The sequence below is a fragment of the Triticum aestivum genome, chromosome 5B (assembly GCF_018294505.1).
Source record: "Triticum aestivum cultivar Chinese Spring chromosome 5B, IWGSC CS RefSeq v2.1, whole genome shotgun sequence".
In the NCBI taxonomy this organism is placed as follows: Eukaryota; Viridiplantae; Streptophyta; class Magnoliopsida; order Poales; family Poaceae; genus Triticum; species Triticum aestivum.
Window position 1 is genome coordinate 229,198,575 of NC_057807.1, and position 20,262 is coordinate 229,218,836.

Genomic DNA, 20,262 nt, shown 5'->3' on the forward strand with positions numbered 1-20,262 from the left:
CTTGTCATGCCACCATGCCAAGTTTCATGATTCTCAAGCATGTTTTGGACTTACATGAATTAAAAAACCAAGTTTCTCAATCTTTCCGGCCGAGCCACGATGCCCTGATGTTTGAATTTCATTCCCATTTCTTGCATGGGACCTAGAAATTCACCCAAAGACACACATGTGATTTTTCAACCAACTTTGGTGCACCGGAGCATGTGCTTGTAGTTCAAAGTTGAATTATGCACATTAAATGCCCAGAAATTCAAATAATGTATAAAAAAAGGCCAAACAAACCCAGAATTAATGTATACAAAAATGAAATACATGCTTGAAAAACATGACGCCTGGCGTGGTGCCATGGTATGGACTCATCATGCCCTAGTAAAAATTTAAGAATGTTATCCTTATGTCGTCATGCACGCCTTCCATAAATCGAACCATCCCCGAGGACGTTTCATGGTTTCGAGAGGGAAATCACCAAGATTGAAGGGGGATCCAAATTTTCTTTGTCCTTTGTCCATGAGTTTTTTCTAAGATGTACATACACCCTGAAAATCACCACGTTCAAATTTGTCACTTTTCCGGGTTCATTTACCATATTTAGGGGATTATGTGCATTTTCTAGGCATTAATGCACATAATTCAAGTTCAAACAATTGGTGCATGAAAGGGTGCACAAGAACGGTTTGGAAAATGATGCTCGTGCCATTTAGTAAATTCTCATGCCTTTTACAAGGAATGGACATATATTTTTGATGAAATGTGTGGCAATAGTCAACCACAAACGTTTGTTTATTGGGTTTTCAACTATAGAAAAAATGAAATAAATGATTGAAAAACATGACACCTGGCATGGTGCCATGGTATGCCCTCACCATGCCCTGGTGAAAATTTGTGAAGGTTTGGCTTATGTCATCATGCACGCCCTTGATAAATCGAACCATCGTCGGGGAAGTTCCATGCTCGAGAGGGAAATTGATGCGGAGCATCCTACGGGCATCACGATGTCAAGAGTCCGTTTAGCAAGTGACACATGTGACCTCTACTTCTCATACATAAAGGTGAATCTTCTCCTTTACACGTGTTCACTTGACCACTTCGAGGATGGTATACTACTTGACAATCCTATCGTCTGCATGCATAGGTATTGTCGGAGCTTCACGGATGATGAAGAGGAGTGCAAGCGCCAAGGATCACCTACACCATTCGTGAGGGAAGAATGGAAGAGAAGATGGAAGAAACGAAGTTGCTCCAAGTCATAGCCACCGGACGACCGGTCCTTACCAGACGTCCGATGCCTGGAGGTTCAGCCTGCCAGAATAGCTACAGCCAAGGGACTCTATAGTGCACGGACGACCGCCAGATACCGGACGTCCAACAAGTCCCAGCGCCCGGATGACCGACGCCGACTAGACGTTCGGTGCCACCTTCACAGAAGGAAAACAACGGAAGTCCGAAGACTTCCGGATGTCCGTCCTGTCCCGAGCCGACGTCCGACCCCCACCGGACATCAGGTAACTGCCTGTGTGCAGCCGTGACCTTTGGCCTTGTATCTTCTCCCACTTACCCCTTCGTGGATAAGACTATAAATAGACCCTCTCCACCTCCTTTATAGGGTCAGCAAAGGATTAGCTCATTTGATATAGAGCTTTGCTCATCCATACGGATCTACTCCACCGAGAGAGACCGCGGCCTCGACGGAGAAGATCCATCTTGGATTCAAGACCCCATCACGAGCGGCCCCCTTCAAGACCTCCTCACGAAGATGAACTTTACCTTGTATCTTTCCCTTTGTTATTCATGTACCTTGTGGATCTTGTGTGTTTGATTGTCTAGTGGATGTGTAATTGGACTTGTTCTTGAGTGTTTCCCCTTGTGATTTATCTCTGTTCTTCCCCGTGTTCATCGTGTTCTTGGTAGGATTCCCTCCAAACGTGAAAGATCGGGCATCTAGGGTTCTAGCCTACATCATCTTGGTATCATGAGACATGTTGATCACGTTTTTGGAGCCCCTACCCTTTGTTTTCTAGCTTGATTTTGTTGTTTTTCGTCCTAATCCGAAAATCCCCACCAAAAATAGCCCCAATTTTTTTGTGATTTGTTGGTTTGATGATGTTTTGTTGATTTTGATCCATGGATTTGCTTGGTTTCGAGTGGATCTAGCATCCCCCCAAGTTTCCCCAATTTCCGTCCACGAAATCGCTTCAATTTTGACTCCAAAATCCCCAAATTTCGCCCAAAATCGCGTCCTGGAGCTCAAATCCCGCGTTGACCCTGACCCACCGGACGACCGGCACACTACCAGACGTCCGGAGCCCCAGGAACCACCGGACATCCGCTACTTACCGGACGTCCGGCATCCCATTACAGAACGAAATTAGCGGATTTCTGACCTGACCGGACGTTCGGCAACTGGACATCCGTCCATTTCCGGACGTCACCTACCTATAGATATTCACTTCGGTTGATTCTTGTTTTGTCCATAACTAATTCATCTGAACTCCGATTTTGACGTTCTTTAGCTCGTTTTGATGCTCTTGACATCCCCCATGCCAAAAAAATACTACCAACTCCATTTAACCCCATCAAATTTTCCAAAATTTGGCAAGTTTTCCTAGGTCGTCCACCACATCATCCGCATTGCCACCACCGATTTCCGCAACCTAACCCATTTTGCTTGCCATAGCATTAGTGGTTGTTTGAGTAGTGATTAGAGTCTCCTAAGGTGTTTCGGCTACTTAGGGATGATTGCTTCTTCATCATCAACCACCACCACTTCCGCATAACATTGCCCACTATACACTTCCGACAACCCAACTTAACCCAAATTTGTTTGAGCTTGTTTGACTTGAGGCTTGTGTCTCCTAAGGTGTTTCGGCTACTTAGGGACGGCAACTTCAACTCTGACACGTGTATAGCCCATCATTCCACTTCTGCATTGCCAAGTGCAAACCACCACCGCATTCCGCTACCACCATTTGACATTTGCCTTTGAGATTTTGAGTTGTGGTTTTTCCGTTTCCTAGGGTGTTTCGGATAACTAGGAACGGGTCGACATCGGCCACACCGCCTCTATTCATCGCCAAGGATGGTAACCTCGACGACACCATTGTATATTCCCCTTGCCATTGCATTGTTAACCCCTATCCCATTTTGTGTTACTTGCCTATCGAGACTAGCCATTTGAGTATTGCCGGCAATGTTACTTGTGCACATTAGGGATCTACACCTCCCATTGCATACATAGCATATCATATTGGTATCATCTTGGTATCAGATCATCCATTGTGTCACAAGATTGTTCCCGCATATACACAATTGCTATCTTGTTTTGTGCATTTCACATTGTGGCCATATCAAAAAACAAAACAAAAAAAGAATAAGCTTTTAAGCAAAGAAAAAGAGAGAGAGCAAAGAGCTTGTAAGCAATAGCCATAGCATCACAATATATCATATGGTATCATATCCGATCATCTTGGATCATCTTGAGAGAAACACCGGGAACACCATACACACATAGCATACTTGGGATAGAAAGTTTATCCATTTTGCATCTTATAGGTTGTGCACAAGTGCCGTATCCGCCTATTGAGCAATCGCGCTAGCGTTTCTCTTGAGTTGTGCAACACGAGCGTTTTCCGTGGATTCCACATTTTGTGCTCATTCCTTGGTTGCACGACCCCATTTATCTATCTGTGTGTGTGTGTTTCCGTGTGCCATTCATTGCTATTGGTCTACTTGTTTCACTTGCGAATTTGTGAATCTCTTTCAACATTATTGACTCTTGCTAACATTTTGCATCAAATTTTTGTGCCTCTATCCTCACCGAGCTCTAGCATAAGCTTTACTTGATAGGTGTGAGTGAACAAGTCCGGTACCAATTCCACTATTCTTTCATTCACATTGAGTGAAACGGGATACATCATCAACTTTGGGAAAAGTTAACTTGGTATTGTTTATCTCATTTCCTACTCGCCTCTACTCGAGTCTTGTGATGGATACACAAGGCATTTCACATTCGGTCTACAACAACGACGAGTTCGATGCCACAAACAACAACTTCGACACCAAGACGCAAGCTCAAATGGAGGAGATAAAAGCCCTCATCAAGTCCTACAAGTGATCTTCCTCATCTTCGAGAAGATGTTCAAGAGCACATGCTTCCGAGCTACCATCTCCGGCAAGATCACATCGGCATCAACACCACCACTGACAAGAATGTGAAGGTCAAGAGCTCAACACTAACAACCGATCAACGACTTCACCATCTCCCTTGGCATCTTCACCAAGTGACTTCAAGGCATCTTCGCCTACGTACATACGACATCTTCGCCAACAAGCGCCCCAAGACTACGCTCAAGATAAGCTCCCCAAGCTCAAGTCCACGACTTCCATGAGCTATTACGACCTCAACATCGACCATGCGATTCCTTTCTATGGGGCTCAAGAACCCGAGGAATACCTCGAGTGGGAGCGTTGGATGGACGACTACCTCAAGCTACATCAAGTCCCTTTCTAAGATCAAGTGAAGTGCGCCACAAAAAAATTCCATGACTATGCCTCGACATGGTGGCTTCACGCACCTTCGGAGAGCTACGACATGAGTTGGCCCAAGATGAAGAGAGTTATGCGGAGAGAGTTCGTGCCTCCAACCTACACGGAACAACTTTGACGCTAATTGGAGAACACCATCCAAGGATCCAAGTCCATGAACAAATACTTCAAGGAGATGAAGATTGCCTTGTGACGAGCCGGCATGGACGACCCCATTACGATGAAGTTCTACTTCATGATGGGATTGAACAATGACATCTCCAAGACTATCTTCCTCGAGAACTACAAGTCCATCGACGACTACTACATTGGTGCTCTCAAGGCGAAACAAGAACTCATGAAGGACAAGGCTTCTCCACCCCAAGCACACTTCATGGCGACCAAGATCTACGACTACGTGCATGAGGATAGTACCACCAAGATGTCCAAGCCCGACAAGCTCCAAGACAATGCTCCCAAGTTCGACTTCACCGCTATGTCGAGTCTATCTCGACTCTTTTTCAAGATGGTGCAGCGACAAGTATGACCACGGAGACCTTCAAGGACCAAGCTTTGGAGGCGAGCGACAAGGTGGCGAGCAAGGATGATGCTTCCATAGGAGGCAAGAGTGATAATGTGCCATCTTCGGCCTTCATCCATGACGACAATGACGAGATGATCGAGCATGGGATTTTCCCTTCGGTCATGGAGGAGAGTGATGATGTGCCATCTTCGGCCTTCATCCACGGCGACGATGACGAGATGATCGAGCGTGGATTTTCCCTTCGTTCATGGAGAGTGATGATGTGCCATCTTCGGCCATCATCCACGACAACGTTGACAAGATGGTTGAGCATGGGATTTTCCCTTCGACCATGGCGACGTATGATGACTTGAGTAACTTTTCCCACCATATTGAGAGTGAGAGTGACTTCACCACTAGCCCCATATACGACAAGTTGCCCCAATTCCCATGTGAGGAGAGCCACAATCCCCACCAGTTGAGTGAGATGAGTGACTCCACCATATGTGAGATTGAGTGCACCTACTTTGATGTAGTGAGTGAACCACCACATAGAGAGAGTGAGATAGTTCATAGGTCTTGTGAGGCCAATTTAAACACTAACCACTTGACCTCTATATCTATTGTGTCTTCTCATTTGGTGCTTGGTCCCATTTATGATGACGCACCGATCCTCGACGACTTTGTCCTCCCTTTGGACAAGACGATGGACATGGTGGAATATGATGCACCCTCCACATGGTTCCATCAAGATGAAGATGACCACCATTTGGTCTTTCCCACCTCACCTACACCACTTGAGTGGAATGAAAAAGGTAAGATAGGTGAAGGTGATACTCAAGTCCCACTAGTGTACATTCTTGACATTAATTGCTTGCATGATGTTGATCCACCTAGTACCATGCTTCATGCTAGTATGATTTCCCCATGCGATGATTTGCCCATTTATGATGAGTATGATAATTCTCATGTGGAGTCTATTAGTTGTGATTCCATGTTACATAGGATTTCTTGTGACAATTCTTTAGGTCACATCATGTTTGACAACCCGCTTGACTTTTCATATGCTATGCATGAGATCAAACATATGTCATATTTACAATCTCTTCGTAGTGACTATGCATATGCCATTAAAATGAACCCAATTTGCACATATGGCATAGATGACAAGCCCATGGTTATTGGCATTTGTTTTTCTTGTGATGATATTGATATGCTCCCTTTGCATCATTTATCTCATATGCCATGCCATGAACACCTAGCTTCGGATATGCATTGTTTTGGATGTTTTCCATTTTCTCCATATGATGTTTCCGATATTGCTCATGAGGAGACCCCCATAATTTCCTCATACATGTTAGGAGATTTTGATCCATCCCATCCATTGCATGATCCCAATAATTATGTGCACCATATGTTTCCCTTGAATGAAAATGCTATTGATGTGCCATATCATTGTATGCTCAATTTGCATCCCCATCGTGTTATACATAACAACTATTCTTTCATGATGGATGACATATTCTTATACCATGCATCAAATTTCTTTGAGCATTTCTTATCTTGTGCTAACTCACACGTGCAAATACACATCGTGATGGATGATGTGTACATTTACCACGCGCACAATTTCTTTAGTTTGTGTCTCTTTTGTGTACACTACTAGGAAAAGGGCTATAGATGAAATGGACACTAATGGCGCACTAGACATGTGGTGCGCCACTACTATATACTAATGGCGCACCATGTGTTGGTGCGCCATTAGTGTCCAAATACTAATGGCGCACCACATCCCTGGTGCGCCATTAGTAACAATTTTTTTTTCAAAACTACTAATGGCGCACCAGGGGATAGTGCACCATTACTAGTTAAACTAGTAATGGCGCACCACATCCACGGTGCGCCATTAGTAAAAAAAATTCATTTTTTTTATTTTTTTTTATTTTTTTTCAAAACTAGTAATGGCGCACCAGGGGATAGTGCGCCATTACTAGTTTTAACTAGTAATGGCGCACCACATCCACGGTGCGCCACTAGTAAATTTTTTTCAAAAGTTTTTTTCAATTTTTTTTATTTTTTTCAAAACTAGTAATGGTGCACCGTGGGAGTGGTGCGCCATTACTAGTTGAACTAGTAATGGTGCACCACTCCCATGGTGCGCCATTACTAACTTGGCCCAAAAATTCCACCGAATGCACCCCCTTAGTGGATCGCCTTTTCAGTTTAAAAAAATAAAACAAAATGATAAAAATGTCAAAAAAATAAAAGAAAATAAGTTTCCCATGTGATATGTGGTCTAGTTGTTGGGAAAATTTACAAATATGAATTTTGACTTTATTTGCAAAATCTCTCTGGAAATTTGTAAAATGGGCATAACTTTTGCATACGAACTCGGATTAAGAAGTTTTTTATATGAAAAATCATCTACTCGAAAAGTTACATCCAAATTTAACTAGGGGAACCCCGTTAAACATTTTCAAAATCCCCAAAAACCTAACAGAAAAAAAGTTACGGGGCTTTCTAGATCAAGAGGCAAAAAAATTCAAACTTACTAGTGGCGCACCGTGGATGTGGTGCGCCACTAGTAACAGAAAAAAAATGTTTTTGAATTTTATTTATTATTTTTTTCAAAAAATGATACGTAATATGACCAGGAAGTTTGAAATATTTTTCAAAATTTCATCATAGTCATGAACATGAACAAAGTCCTAGACATCAAGGTATAATAGGATTGATATGCTAGATATATTAACAAGAGCATGTGAAGTGAGCTGTTGCTGGGGTTGGATAGAACTCTGAAGTTAAGCGTGCTTGGGCTGGAGTAGTGTGAGGATGGGTGACCTTTTGGGAAGTTTGACAACGGAGTGCGATTTGACCTGAGATTAAGCATATTGACCCGAGATTAAGCCATAGTGACCTGAGATTAAGAAAAAACAAAAAAAATCTTAATTTTTTTTGAAAAAAATTGTTACTAATGGCGCACTTCTATGTGGTGTGCCATTAGTATACCAAATACTAATGGCGCACCATGGGCTATACTAATGGCGCACCACAGGTGTGCCATTAGAAAAAAAATCTAATGGCGTGGTGCTAGTGGCGCACCTGTAGTGCGCCATTAGTAGCGAAAACAGGTGCGCCACTAGCAGCCCTTTTTCTAGTAGTGGTAGGTACCCATGAATACTTGTTGACCTCACAATCCCACGAGTTGACAAAACGAGCTCTTGAGAGGAATGAGGACTTGGGATCACGTGGATTGCTTTTCCCACCGCTCTCTTCACGTAAAGACTTCGCGAATTCATTCTACATGGCCCTCACTTGGCTATTGGTTGTTGTCCATTACATATTATATGCCCATCTTGCCATGTTCACTTTGCATGATATGCTCATTACTATGCCTTTGCCATGCATTTGTGACCCATGCTTTGCATTACACATGTTGATTGACTCGAGTACTTGTATGTGTATTAGCAAGCTTGGTGGAGATATTGCTTGTTATTGCCTTGTTTGCTTTGTGCACCATTCCTATGATGATACTTTCATCTTGCTTTGTATTCGTGCTTGCGATATGTCATGTGCACTGTCTATGCCTATTATTTGCTCACATGACATGATTGCCATGATTTACTCTAGTGTGTTGCATCTTCGCTCCACTAGTTTGCACGACTTGATTACTATGATTGCTCATGTTGCATCACCCATGATTCATACTTGCTCATTTCATGCGGTTGATGACAACCATCTATATGCTTTGCACATGATTCATATTGATTCTTGTCATATATCTCCATGTGTTGCCTATCTCATGCTAGATGATTTGCCGTGTATTGAGTGCAACAATGATTCTCGTCTTGCTCATGAGATTGCCCCCATAGCATTCTCGCATATGTTTGGAGATTTTGAAATTTCTTGTGAAGCATGCTTGTCTTACTTCTTTGCACCATATACCTAGTGCCATGAATATCACCATTGTTGCATCATATTATTCATGCACTTGTGCTTCTAATGGTTATGTGCAAAAGATGAGAACCATCATGATGGATGACGTGTTTATCTACCATGCGCATACGTTCTTTGTTTTGTTGTGTGCATGTGTAGGATACTTGGACTTTGTGTTGACTTCCACTTCACGTGAGTTGACCATTCGAGCTCTTGAGAGCGAGCCACCTTCTACCACGACAATTCTACATCGCACTTGCTTGTGTTTCGGCATTGTGAAGAATGCACAAGGACACGCCTTCAAGGTGACATCCTTCTTGAGCATGGATACTGATGATCATACTACTTGTGTCGCTTGCACCATGAAGCTTATTGGTCATCCTGGACCACTTGATTGCGCACATGTTAGTGATCTTGCCTCGACTTGCCATTTTCGCATTTCCATGCTTCATGACATATATACCTTGTGTGTTGATCCTATTTTTGGACTACTTGCTACTCTCATATGGTTGGTTGCACCAATATCATTTCTTCACATATGCCATGTCCCTTTGCTTGTCACATGATTCACTTGATTGCCTCACACATGATGAACAATTGCTCTTTCTATTTTGTTGAGTGCCACACTATATTCACTACACCCTATGCACGTTATGCTTGGATTGTCATGCAATTGACCCATCTGTTTAGACACTTCATTTTATTTTGTGTTGTGAATCTTTCCTATGCCTACCATAGACCTTTCATTGAGCAATTTGTGCATGCTTGCTATGACCTCGAGGTAGATACTTATTCTCTTCTCACACATATTTGCATCACTACCTCACATTTGCATACTTGTCCCCATGATATCGTTGCTTATGCTCGATCGATATGCTTACATGCCATGTCACAATCCTTTGTCACACCCTATGCTATGCTTGATGACAACACTTGTTTGGTGAATCACCTCTTGAATACTTGTTTTTGCACTAACGCTAACCACATTTGTTTTTCCATGTGCTTGTTGTATTTGCTCATTCTGAAGGAATCACAAGACGGTGCAACATTGGAGAGTGCCCATTTCGAGCTACTAGACGACGACTGCTTGGTGATCGACCACTTTGACACGGCACCGCCATCTCTTTCCCATGGTGATTTGGTTTTTGATCCAAGGTCGGATCTTTTCCAAGGGGGAAGGGATGATGCGGAGCATCCTACGGGCGTCACCATGTCAAGAGTCTGTTTGGCAAGTGACACGTGCGACCTCTACTTCTCATACATAACGGTGAATCTTCTCCTTTACACGTGTTCACTTGACCACTTCGAGGATGGTATACTACTTGACAATCCTCTCGTGTGCATGCATAGGTATTGTCGGAGCTTCATGGACGACGAAGAGGAGTGCAAATGCCAAGGATCACCTACACCATCCGCGAGGTAAGCATGGAAGAGAACACGGAAGAAACGGAGCTGCTACAAGTCACAGCCACCGGACGACCGGTACATACCGGACGTCCGATGCCTGGAGGTTTAGCCTACCAAAACAGCTACAGCCGAGGGACTCTACAGCGCCCGGAAGACCGCCGGATACTGGACGTCCGACAACTCCCAGCTCCCGGACGACCGATGCCGACCGGACGTCCGGTGCCACCTTCACAGAAGGAAAACAACGGAAGTCCAAAGACTTCCGGACGTCCGACCCGTCCCAAGCCATCGGACATTGGACCCCCACCGGACGTCTGGTAACTGCCTGTGTGCAGCCGCGGCCTTTTGCCTTGTATCCTTTCCCACTTACCCCTTCGTGGCTAAGACTATAAATAGACCCTCTCCACCTCCTTTCTAGGGTCAGCAAAGGATTAGCTCATTTGAGATAGAGCTTTGCTCATCCATACAGATCTACTCCATCGAGAGAGACCGCGGCCTCTATAGAGAAGATCCATCTTGGATTCAAGACCCCCTCACAAGAAGCCCCCTTCAAGACCTCCTCATGGAGATGAACTTTACCTTGTATCTTTCCCTTTGTTGTTCATGTACCTTGTGGATCTTGTGTGTTTGATTGTCTAGTGGATGTGTGATTAGACTTGTTATTGAGTGTTTCCCCTTGTGATTTCTCTCCGTTCTTCCTCGTGTTCATTGTGTTCTTGGTAGGATTCCCTCCAAGCGTGAAAGATCAGGCGTCTAGGGTTCTACCCTACATCAGAAATCACCAAGATTGAAGGGGAATCAAAATTTTCTTTTTTTGCCCTGGAGTCTTTTTTCTTTGGAGAACATACACCCCGCAAATCACCATGTTCAAATTTGGCATTTTTATGGGCTCATTTACCATATTTAAGGGATTATCTGCATTTTCTAGGCATTTGGCGCATATAAATCCAATCCAGATACAGCTGCACGGATGTGATGTGAGGGACATGGATTGCCGTTCGATCGCGGCGCATCCTATGGTGCACACGCATGATCTGCATGGCTGGGGTTCCGGCAAATCATAGCGCGCAACACACAATAGCCTTAGCATACACTGTTTCCGGAAGCTACCGAGATGAACCGTGTGCGATAATGAACGAGCAAAATTGTAAGGGAGGCCAAATTTCCTTTGTGGTTCGTTGTTGAGCTCTTAAAAAGCACCACACTGTACGGCTGCCTGGCCCCTCCGTCCCAGAGCTCTCTCCAAGAGTCGTTCATGGCACCGCGGCGCATAGTAACCGGTAAGGAAGCGATGGCATCCCGTCGCGCCGCGTTCCTCGCTGCCCGAGACCGCACACATGGTAAGGAAGCGATGGCATCTTGTCGCGCCGAGTTCATCGCCGCCGGTGGCCACATAGTTATGTGGCGGACTTTGAGGCTGCCATGGCCGAATGGGCGGTGGATCTAGAGGTGGCCAAAGCCGCACAGGAGGATCATAAAAGGCAGAAAGCAGTCAAGAAAAGAGAGTCCCACCGCCGCTAGAAAGAAGAGGCCGCACGCCATGATGAGGAGAGCTTGGCGGAGATCGAAGCATGGTTGGCTGCCGCCTACAAGGCCGGGAAGGAGAACGCCGGCATCTGGCCAGCATGCCCCAATGGCAGCATGTGAGAAGTAATTTAAGTTTGTAGTATTAGAGCAAATTACCAGCAGTATTTTAAGTTTGTAGTATTAACATACAATGAGCATGCTTTGAGGGCTTTGAGCATTGATTAGCATGTGTGACCGTGTGCGCTTTTTTGCATTAATCATTACAAGATCACAAAACACACGGTTTCTATGCCGTACCCATGTGCGTTTTTTGCTTGACCGAAAAAATTGACTACACGTGTACATTTTTTTGGAGACGGGAATGACCAATTTTCTGTTTTCCCGCACACGAGTATTTTACGCGCTTCATCTGTGTTGTTTGTTTCCCCCACACAAGTTTCAAGTTTCGCAACGAAATTTTCATTAGGCGCGCGATTTCAGAATTTATTCCTCCAACCACATCCCCACCCATCAAATTTCCATAGTATCTCCCACCACCTCCCCCTCCCCCTCCATTCCCCCCGTGCATCCCCCTACCGGCAGCTCAAACCGCCGCCACCGCAACCACAGCTTCAACCACGTCTACGTTCTGCTCGGATCAAGTCAGGTAACCCACCGATCTCTATCACGGCCCCAGCCTGATTGCTTAAATGGCGCCTACAAAACATCCTCATACCTCCAAATCCCCACTGTCCCTACCTCCAGAGCATCACCGCGCAAGCCCAGCCACATATCACGTGGAGGTTGAGGAGCTGATGGTGGTCCATGGCGCGATGGCCGATGTGCGTGTTGACCCGGAGGAACACCTCGCCTCACCGCCACCGACATGGTGCAGGCTCTGGCCCAGAAGAATTGCCCCGGCGACTACCCCCCAGGACTTAACAGGTATGATCTGACCAGCTAAATCTTACCAATACCACTTGCAATGGCTATGTTTTGTATGGTTGATGTATTAAGCATGTTTGTGCCTTGTTTATTTCAGTACTGCACAATGTGTGATCTTCTAGTATTAACTATTCAGTTCAATTTCACCAATACCAGCAACAAACTTTGCTACCATGCTACTCTTCGCAATGAAGATATACTAGAGATGCTGCCCATTTGCTATTTTTGGTGGATGCTAACCCTGTTGTACTTAACATGCCTATCCATGTACTTACGCAGGGCCATAACGGGCGATGCTATTGTTTGCCGTCGAGGTTAGCTGCATCCCATGTCTTACAGTATTTTACATCATTTGTGAAATTGCAGTTTGGCTTCTAACATTTACTTGCTTCTTGTAGGTACACATGTCGGGGGCACTGATCCATGCTTCGCCCCGAAAGAAGAGCTTGCCTCCGCTGCTACTGACTTTGGGCGGGCTCTGGCCGAGATGAAGTGCGCCAGCAAGTACCTCTCAGGACTTAGTATGAACTCACCAGTCCAATCTTACCAATACCAGTTGCAATTAATGGCTATGTTTTGTACGGTCGATGTCTCAAGCATCTTGTAGTAAACATGCCTAACACGTTTTAGCTAGTTCCCCTACCTTTTTATAGACAACTGGGCCATTATCTGCTCTGGTGTGATGTTTAACTCTGCCAATTGCATTTTTATCACTACTGGTTTCAATGGACATTAAGCCTATTGCAATTAACCGTTGTATCAATTTTTAAACAATTGTATTTCAATGGCTACAAACTTACAAAACATGAATTAGGATGCTGTTAAGCTTGTTGCAATTAATAGTTGTATCCATTTTTTAATCCATCCCTTTGCTACCGTGCTACTCTTTCGCAATGAAGATATCACTACAGATGCTGCCGTTTTATTACCATTTGCTATTTTTGGTGGATATTAACCCTGTTGTAGTTAACATTGGCTTTCCATGTACTTACACAGGGCTACAATGGGGGATGTTGTTGTTTGCCGTCGAGGTTAGCTGCATCCCATGTATATAGACCATCTAATCCTAAATTTAAGTATTTTTAGAGATCCAATATAGACTACATAAGGAGCAAAATGAGTGAATCTAGATTCTAATCTAAACTATATCTATTATTCTATATACATCCGTATGTAGTTCATATTGAAATCTCTAAAAATACTTGTACTTAGGAATGTAGGTAGTTATATTTTACATCATTTGTGCAATCTCATTTAGCTTCTAACATTTATTGGTTTCTTCTAACATTTACTGGTTACTCTATTGGACCTCATGATCTGATATTTTTCTCTTTTCAGTGGTTCCCGAAGCTATTTACTGATGATTACCTTGCAAACTACATGACCGGAGTGGAGGCAACTAAGGTTAAAGTATATAATTCATGATACCATGATAATGCTCTAGACGTTTTCCTGAAGGCGGTGAAGGATGAGCGGGCGATCGTCACAAGGGGTTGGACAAAAGTTGTTTGTGCTTATGGCATGTAGGAAGGCACATTATGGGCATTCCTCTTCTTCAACAACATCGGCAGTCAAAATGATTTACACTTGTCTCTTCACCTTTACCGCATGTAAATATTGTGGTTCATCATAGTTAAATGTTGTGTAATCCTATAATTACTGAACATATTGTACTGGCAATTTTATTTACAGTTTCGTTGTTGAACCATTGTGCTGAGAATTTGAATTGCACATTTCATATTTCAAAAATTCCAATTCGAATAATAAATTACAGCCAAAAAAATTCTACAGGAGCGAATAAAATAATGTGCACACGGTTAGAAAGAAAACCATGTGTGCGATGAAAAAAGAAAACAAACGGTTCTTTGACGTGAAACATTTGCGATGCCCTTTGGACGCACACATGGTTTCATCTCATATGTGTGTGTGATTCATGGTAATATGGCAAACGTTTCAAACCAGTGTGCGTGTGCGATAGGAATACCAACCGCACATAGTTACGAAAATGTACACGTTGGCGTTAGTAGAGGCACCGCACACATTTTACATTCTTGAACCGTGTGCGATAACGTACCTATCACAAACATATCGACAGATTAAATGTTGATGTCCACCTTTTTCACACGACTATAGCGGCCTAATCGTTTGGGATGTACATAAGAACGAAAACGTACACCTTGGATTGACTGTGTGTGATATACATACGAACAAAAATGTTTTTCTGGGATTCACCGTATGGGATGTACATACGAACAAAAACAATTGGGTTTCCATGCCTCGCCCGATCGCACACGAGCCAGCTTGTCTGCCAGGAGGGCCTATCCCCGACGGTTTCTGGGTCGTGTGGGAAGGACCCCCCCCCTATCGCACACACTCACTTGGAGACGGTTCCAAATGCCGCCGTGGAAAGGGGTTTAAAACCGTTTGTATAGCACCGACGCGTACCAGTGCAGTAGTACCTAAGTAAATACTATGGGCCTTTGACTGGGCCGGCCTTTTTAACCTATATTGGTCTCTGTTGGGTCCTTCCATGTGTCGACGTATCATAGGCATGTCTCATCTATTGGACGGACGACATCTGGCCCACGAAGGAGCCGACACGTCTTTCCTCCAGCCAATGATGATTTTACACATGGAAAATACCCATTGGTCCAGGCTATTAACGGGTTAATGGATCCAAACCAGAACCTGATAGCTTAACGGCGACCTGTTATGGTGGATGCCATGTGTCGGTTACCCTTGAGGAAAGCACTTCCATGACGTGCCATTTATCGTCATGGAAGTGGACACTTTTGTGATTATAGTTTTGGTATTGTCATGGAACACTTCTACGACAACACAGGTATGACTATCTTGATTCTGTCATAAAATCGTCATGGATGTACATGCATGACAAAAACGTGACCTATTGTGACAAACACGTATCATCACGGAAGTGGTTTTTTTGTAGTGATGCCATGGATCCCTTCCCCAAGAGATCGTCGGGCACTAGTTGGACATGGAGGAGGAGGCGGAGATCGATGAGCACGCCAGCCGGAGTAGTAGTCTTTGTTTAGAGCGCCGGTCTTTTGTTAGAGTAATGTTTAGGCCAGCTAGCTCTATTTAATTGCTGATCTTGCTTGATTAAGATGAAGGAAATATGCCCTAGAGGCAATAATAAAGTTATTATTTATTTCCTTATTTCATGATAAATGTTTATTATTCATGCTAGAATTGTATTAACCGAAAACTTAATACATGTGTGAATACATAGACAAAACATAGTGACCCTAGTATGCCTGTACTAGACTAGCTCGTTAATTAAAGATGGTTATGTTTCCTAACCATAGACATGTGTTGTCATTAGGAGAATGATGTGATGGACATGACCCATCTGTTAGCTTAGCATTATGATCGTGTTAGTTTCATTGCTACTGCTTTCTTCATGACTTATACATGTTCCTCAGACTATGAGATTATGCAACTCCCGAATAGCGGAGGAACAATTTGTGTGCTTTAAAACGTCACAACATAAATGGGTGATTATAAATATGCTCTACAGGTGTCTCCGAAGGTGTTTGCTGGGTTGACATAGATCGAGATTAGGATTTGTCACTTTGTGTTTCGAAGAGGTATCTCTGGGCCCTCTCAGTAATGCTCATCACTATAAGCCTTGCAAGCAATGTGATTAATGAGTTAGTTGCGGGATGAAATATTATGGAACGAGTAAAGAGACTTGCCGTTAACGAGATTGATCTAGGTATGATGATACCGACGATCGAATCTCGGGCAAGTAACATACCGATGACAAAGGGAACAACATATGTTGTTATGCGGTTTGAAAGATAAAGATCTTCGTAGAATATGTAGGAGCCAATATGGCATCCAGGTTCCGCTATTGGTTATTGAGCGGAAATATGTCTCGGTCATGTCTACATAGTTCTCGAACCCGTAGGGTCCACACGCTTAACGTTCGATGACGATATGTATTATGAGTTATGTGTTTTTGATGACCGAAGTTTATTCAGAGTCCCGGATGAGATCACGGACATTAAGAGGAGTCTCGAAGTGGATGAGACATAAAGATTGATATATTGGACCATGTTATTCGGACATCGGAAGAGTTCCAGGAAGTGTCGGGTAAAACCGGAGTGCCAGAGGGGTTACCGGAACCCCCCGGGGAACTAATGGGCCACCATGGGCCTTAGTGGAGAGAGAGGAGGGCGGCCAGGGCAGGCCGCGCCCCCCCCCCCCTTGGAGTCCAAATAGGACAAGGGAAGGGGGGCGGCGCCCCCTTTCCTACTCCCTCTCCCTCTCCTTTCATTCCCCCTTCTTCCTTGTGGTGGAATCCTACTAGGACTAGTAATCCTAGTAGGACTCCTCTCTTGGGGCGCGCCCTAGGGGCCGGCCGGCCTCCCCCTTGCTCCTTTATATATGGGGGCAGGGGGTACCCTAGAACAGACAAGTTTCTCTTAACCACGTGTTGTGCTCCCCTCCACAATTACACACCTCAATCATACCATCGTAGTGCTTAGGCGAAGCCCTGCGCCGGTAGCATCATCATCACTGTCGCCATGCCGTCATGCTGACGGAACTCACCCTTGTCCTCAACTGGATCAAGAGTGCAAGGGACGTCATCGAGCTGAACGTGTGCTGAACGCGGAAGTGCCGTACGTTTGGTACTTGATCGGTTGGATCGCGAAGAAGTTTGACTACATCAACCGCGTTATTGAAACGCTTCCGCTTTTGGTCTACGAGGGTACGTTGACACACTCTCCCCTCTCGTTGCTATGCATCACCTAGATAGATCTTGCGTGATCGTAGGAATTTTTTTTGAAATTACCATGTTCCCCAACAATGGCATCAGAGCCAGGTCTATGCGTAAATGTTATATGCATGAGTAGAACACAAAGAGTTGTGGGTGATAATAGTCATACTGCTTACCACCAACGTCTTAGTTTGATTCAGCAGTATTGTTGGATGAAGCGGCCCGGACCAACATTACATGATCGCATTCATGAGACTGGTTCTACCGATGTGCTTTTGCACATAGGTGGCTGGCGGGTGTCTGTTTCTCCAACTTTAGTTGAATCGAGTTTGACTATGGCCGGTCCTTGTTGAAGGTTAAAACAACACACTTGATGAAAAATCATTGTGGTTTTGATGCGTAGATAAGAACGGTTCTTGCTAGAAGCCCGTAGCAGCCACGTAAAATTTGCAACAACAAAGTAGAGGGCGTCTAACTTGTTTTTGCAGGGCTTGCTGTGATGTGATATGGTCAATGCATGATGTGATATAATTTGTTGTATGAGATGATCATGTTTTGTAACAAAGTTATCGACAACTGGCAGGAGCCATATGGTTGTCTCTTTATTGTATCCAATGCAATTGCCATGTAATTGTTTTACTTCATCACTAAGCGGTAGCGATAGTCATAGAAGCATAGTTGGCGAGACAACAATGATGATAGGATGGAGATCAAGGTGTCGTGCCGGTGACGACGGAGATCATGGCGATGCTTCGGTGATGCAGATCATGAGCACAAGATGATGATGGCCATATCATGTCACATATTTTGATTGCATGTGATGTTTATCTTTTATGCATCTTATTTTTCTTAGTATGGTGGTAGCATTATAAGATGATCCCTTACTAAATTTCAAGGTATAAGTGTTCTCCCTGAGTATGCACCGTTGCTACAGTTTGTCATGCTGAGACACCATGTGATGATCGGGTGTGATAGGCTCTACGTTCACATACAACGGGTGCAAGCCAGTTTTGCACACGCAGAATACTCGGGTTTGACGAGCCTAGCATATGTAGATATGGCCTCGGAACACTGAGACCGAAAGGTCAAACATGAATCATATAGTAGATATGATGAACATAGTGATGTTCACCATAGAAAGCTACTCCATCTCACGTGATGATCGGACATGGTTTAGTTGATTTGGATCACGTGATCATTTAGATGACTAGAGGGATGTCTATCTAAGTGGGAGTTCTTAAGTAATATGATTAATTGAACTTTAATTTATCATGAACTTAGTCCTGATACTTATTTTGCATTTCTATGTTATTGTAGATCAATGGTCCGTGCTACCGTTACTTTGAATTTTAATGCATTCCTAGAGAAATCTAAGTTGAAAGATGATGGTGGCAACTACACGGACTGGGTCCGTAACTTTAGGATTATCCTCATTGTTGCACAGAAGAATTATGTCATGGAATCACCGTTGGGTGCCAGGCCTGCTGTAGATGCTACTGATGACGTTAAGAACGTCTGGCACAACAAAGCTGATGACTACACGATAGTTCACTGTGCCATGCTTTACGGCTTAGAATCGGGACTTCAAAGACGTTTTGAACGTCATGGAGCATATGAGATGTTCCAAGAGTTGAAGTTAATATTTCAAGCAAATGCCCGAGTTGAGAGATATGAAGTCTCCAACAAGTTCTATAGCTGCAAAATGGAGGAGAATAGTTTTGTCAATGAACACATACCCAAAATGTCTGGGTACCATAACCACTTGACTCAGCTAGGAGTTAATCTTCCTGATGATAGTGTCATTGACAGAGTTCTTCAATCACTGCCACCAAGCTATAAAGGCTTCATGGTGAACTATAATATGCAAGGGATGAACAAGACTATTCCCGAGCTCTTCATGATGCTAAAAGCTGCAGAGGTAGAAATCAAGAAGGAGCATCAAGTGTTGATGGTCAACAAGACCACTAGTTTCCAGAAAGAAGGCAAAGGGAAGAAGGGGAACTTCAAGAATAACAACAATAAAGTTGCTTCTCAGGAGAAGAAACCCAAGTCTGGACCTAAGCCTGAAACTAAGTGCTTCTACTGCAAAGGAACTGGTTATTGGAAGTGGAACTGCCCCAAGTATTTGGCAGATAAGAAGGATGGCAAAGTGAAAGGTATATTTGATATACATGTTATTGATGTGTACCTTACTAATGCTCGTAGTAGTTGTCGCTGTCAAAACCGGCGGATCTCGGGTAGGGGGTCCCGAACTGTGCGTCTAAGGCTAATGGTAATAGGAGGCGGGGGACACGATGTTTACCTAGGTTCGGGCCCTCTCGATGGAGGTAATACCCTACTTCCTACTTGATTGGTCATGATGATATGAGTATTACAAGAGTTGATCTACCACGAGATCGTAGAGGCTAAACCCTAGAATCTAGCCTATGATTATGATTGTTGTTGTCCTATGGACTAAACCCTCCGGTTTATATAGACACCGGAGGGGGCTAGGGTTGCACAGAGTCGGTTATAGAGAAGGAGATCTACATATCCGAATTGCCAAGCTTGCCTTCCACGCAAAGGAGAGTCCCATCCGGACATGGGATGAAGTCTTCAATCTTGTATCTTCATAGTCCAACAGTCCGGCTAAAGTATATAGTCCGGCTGTCCGAGGACCCCCTAATCCAGGACTCCC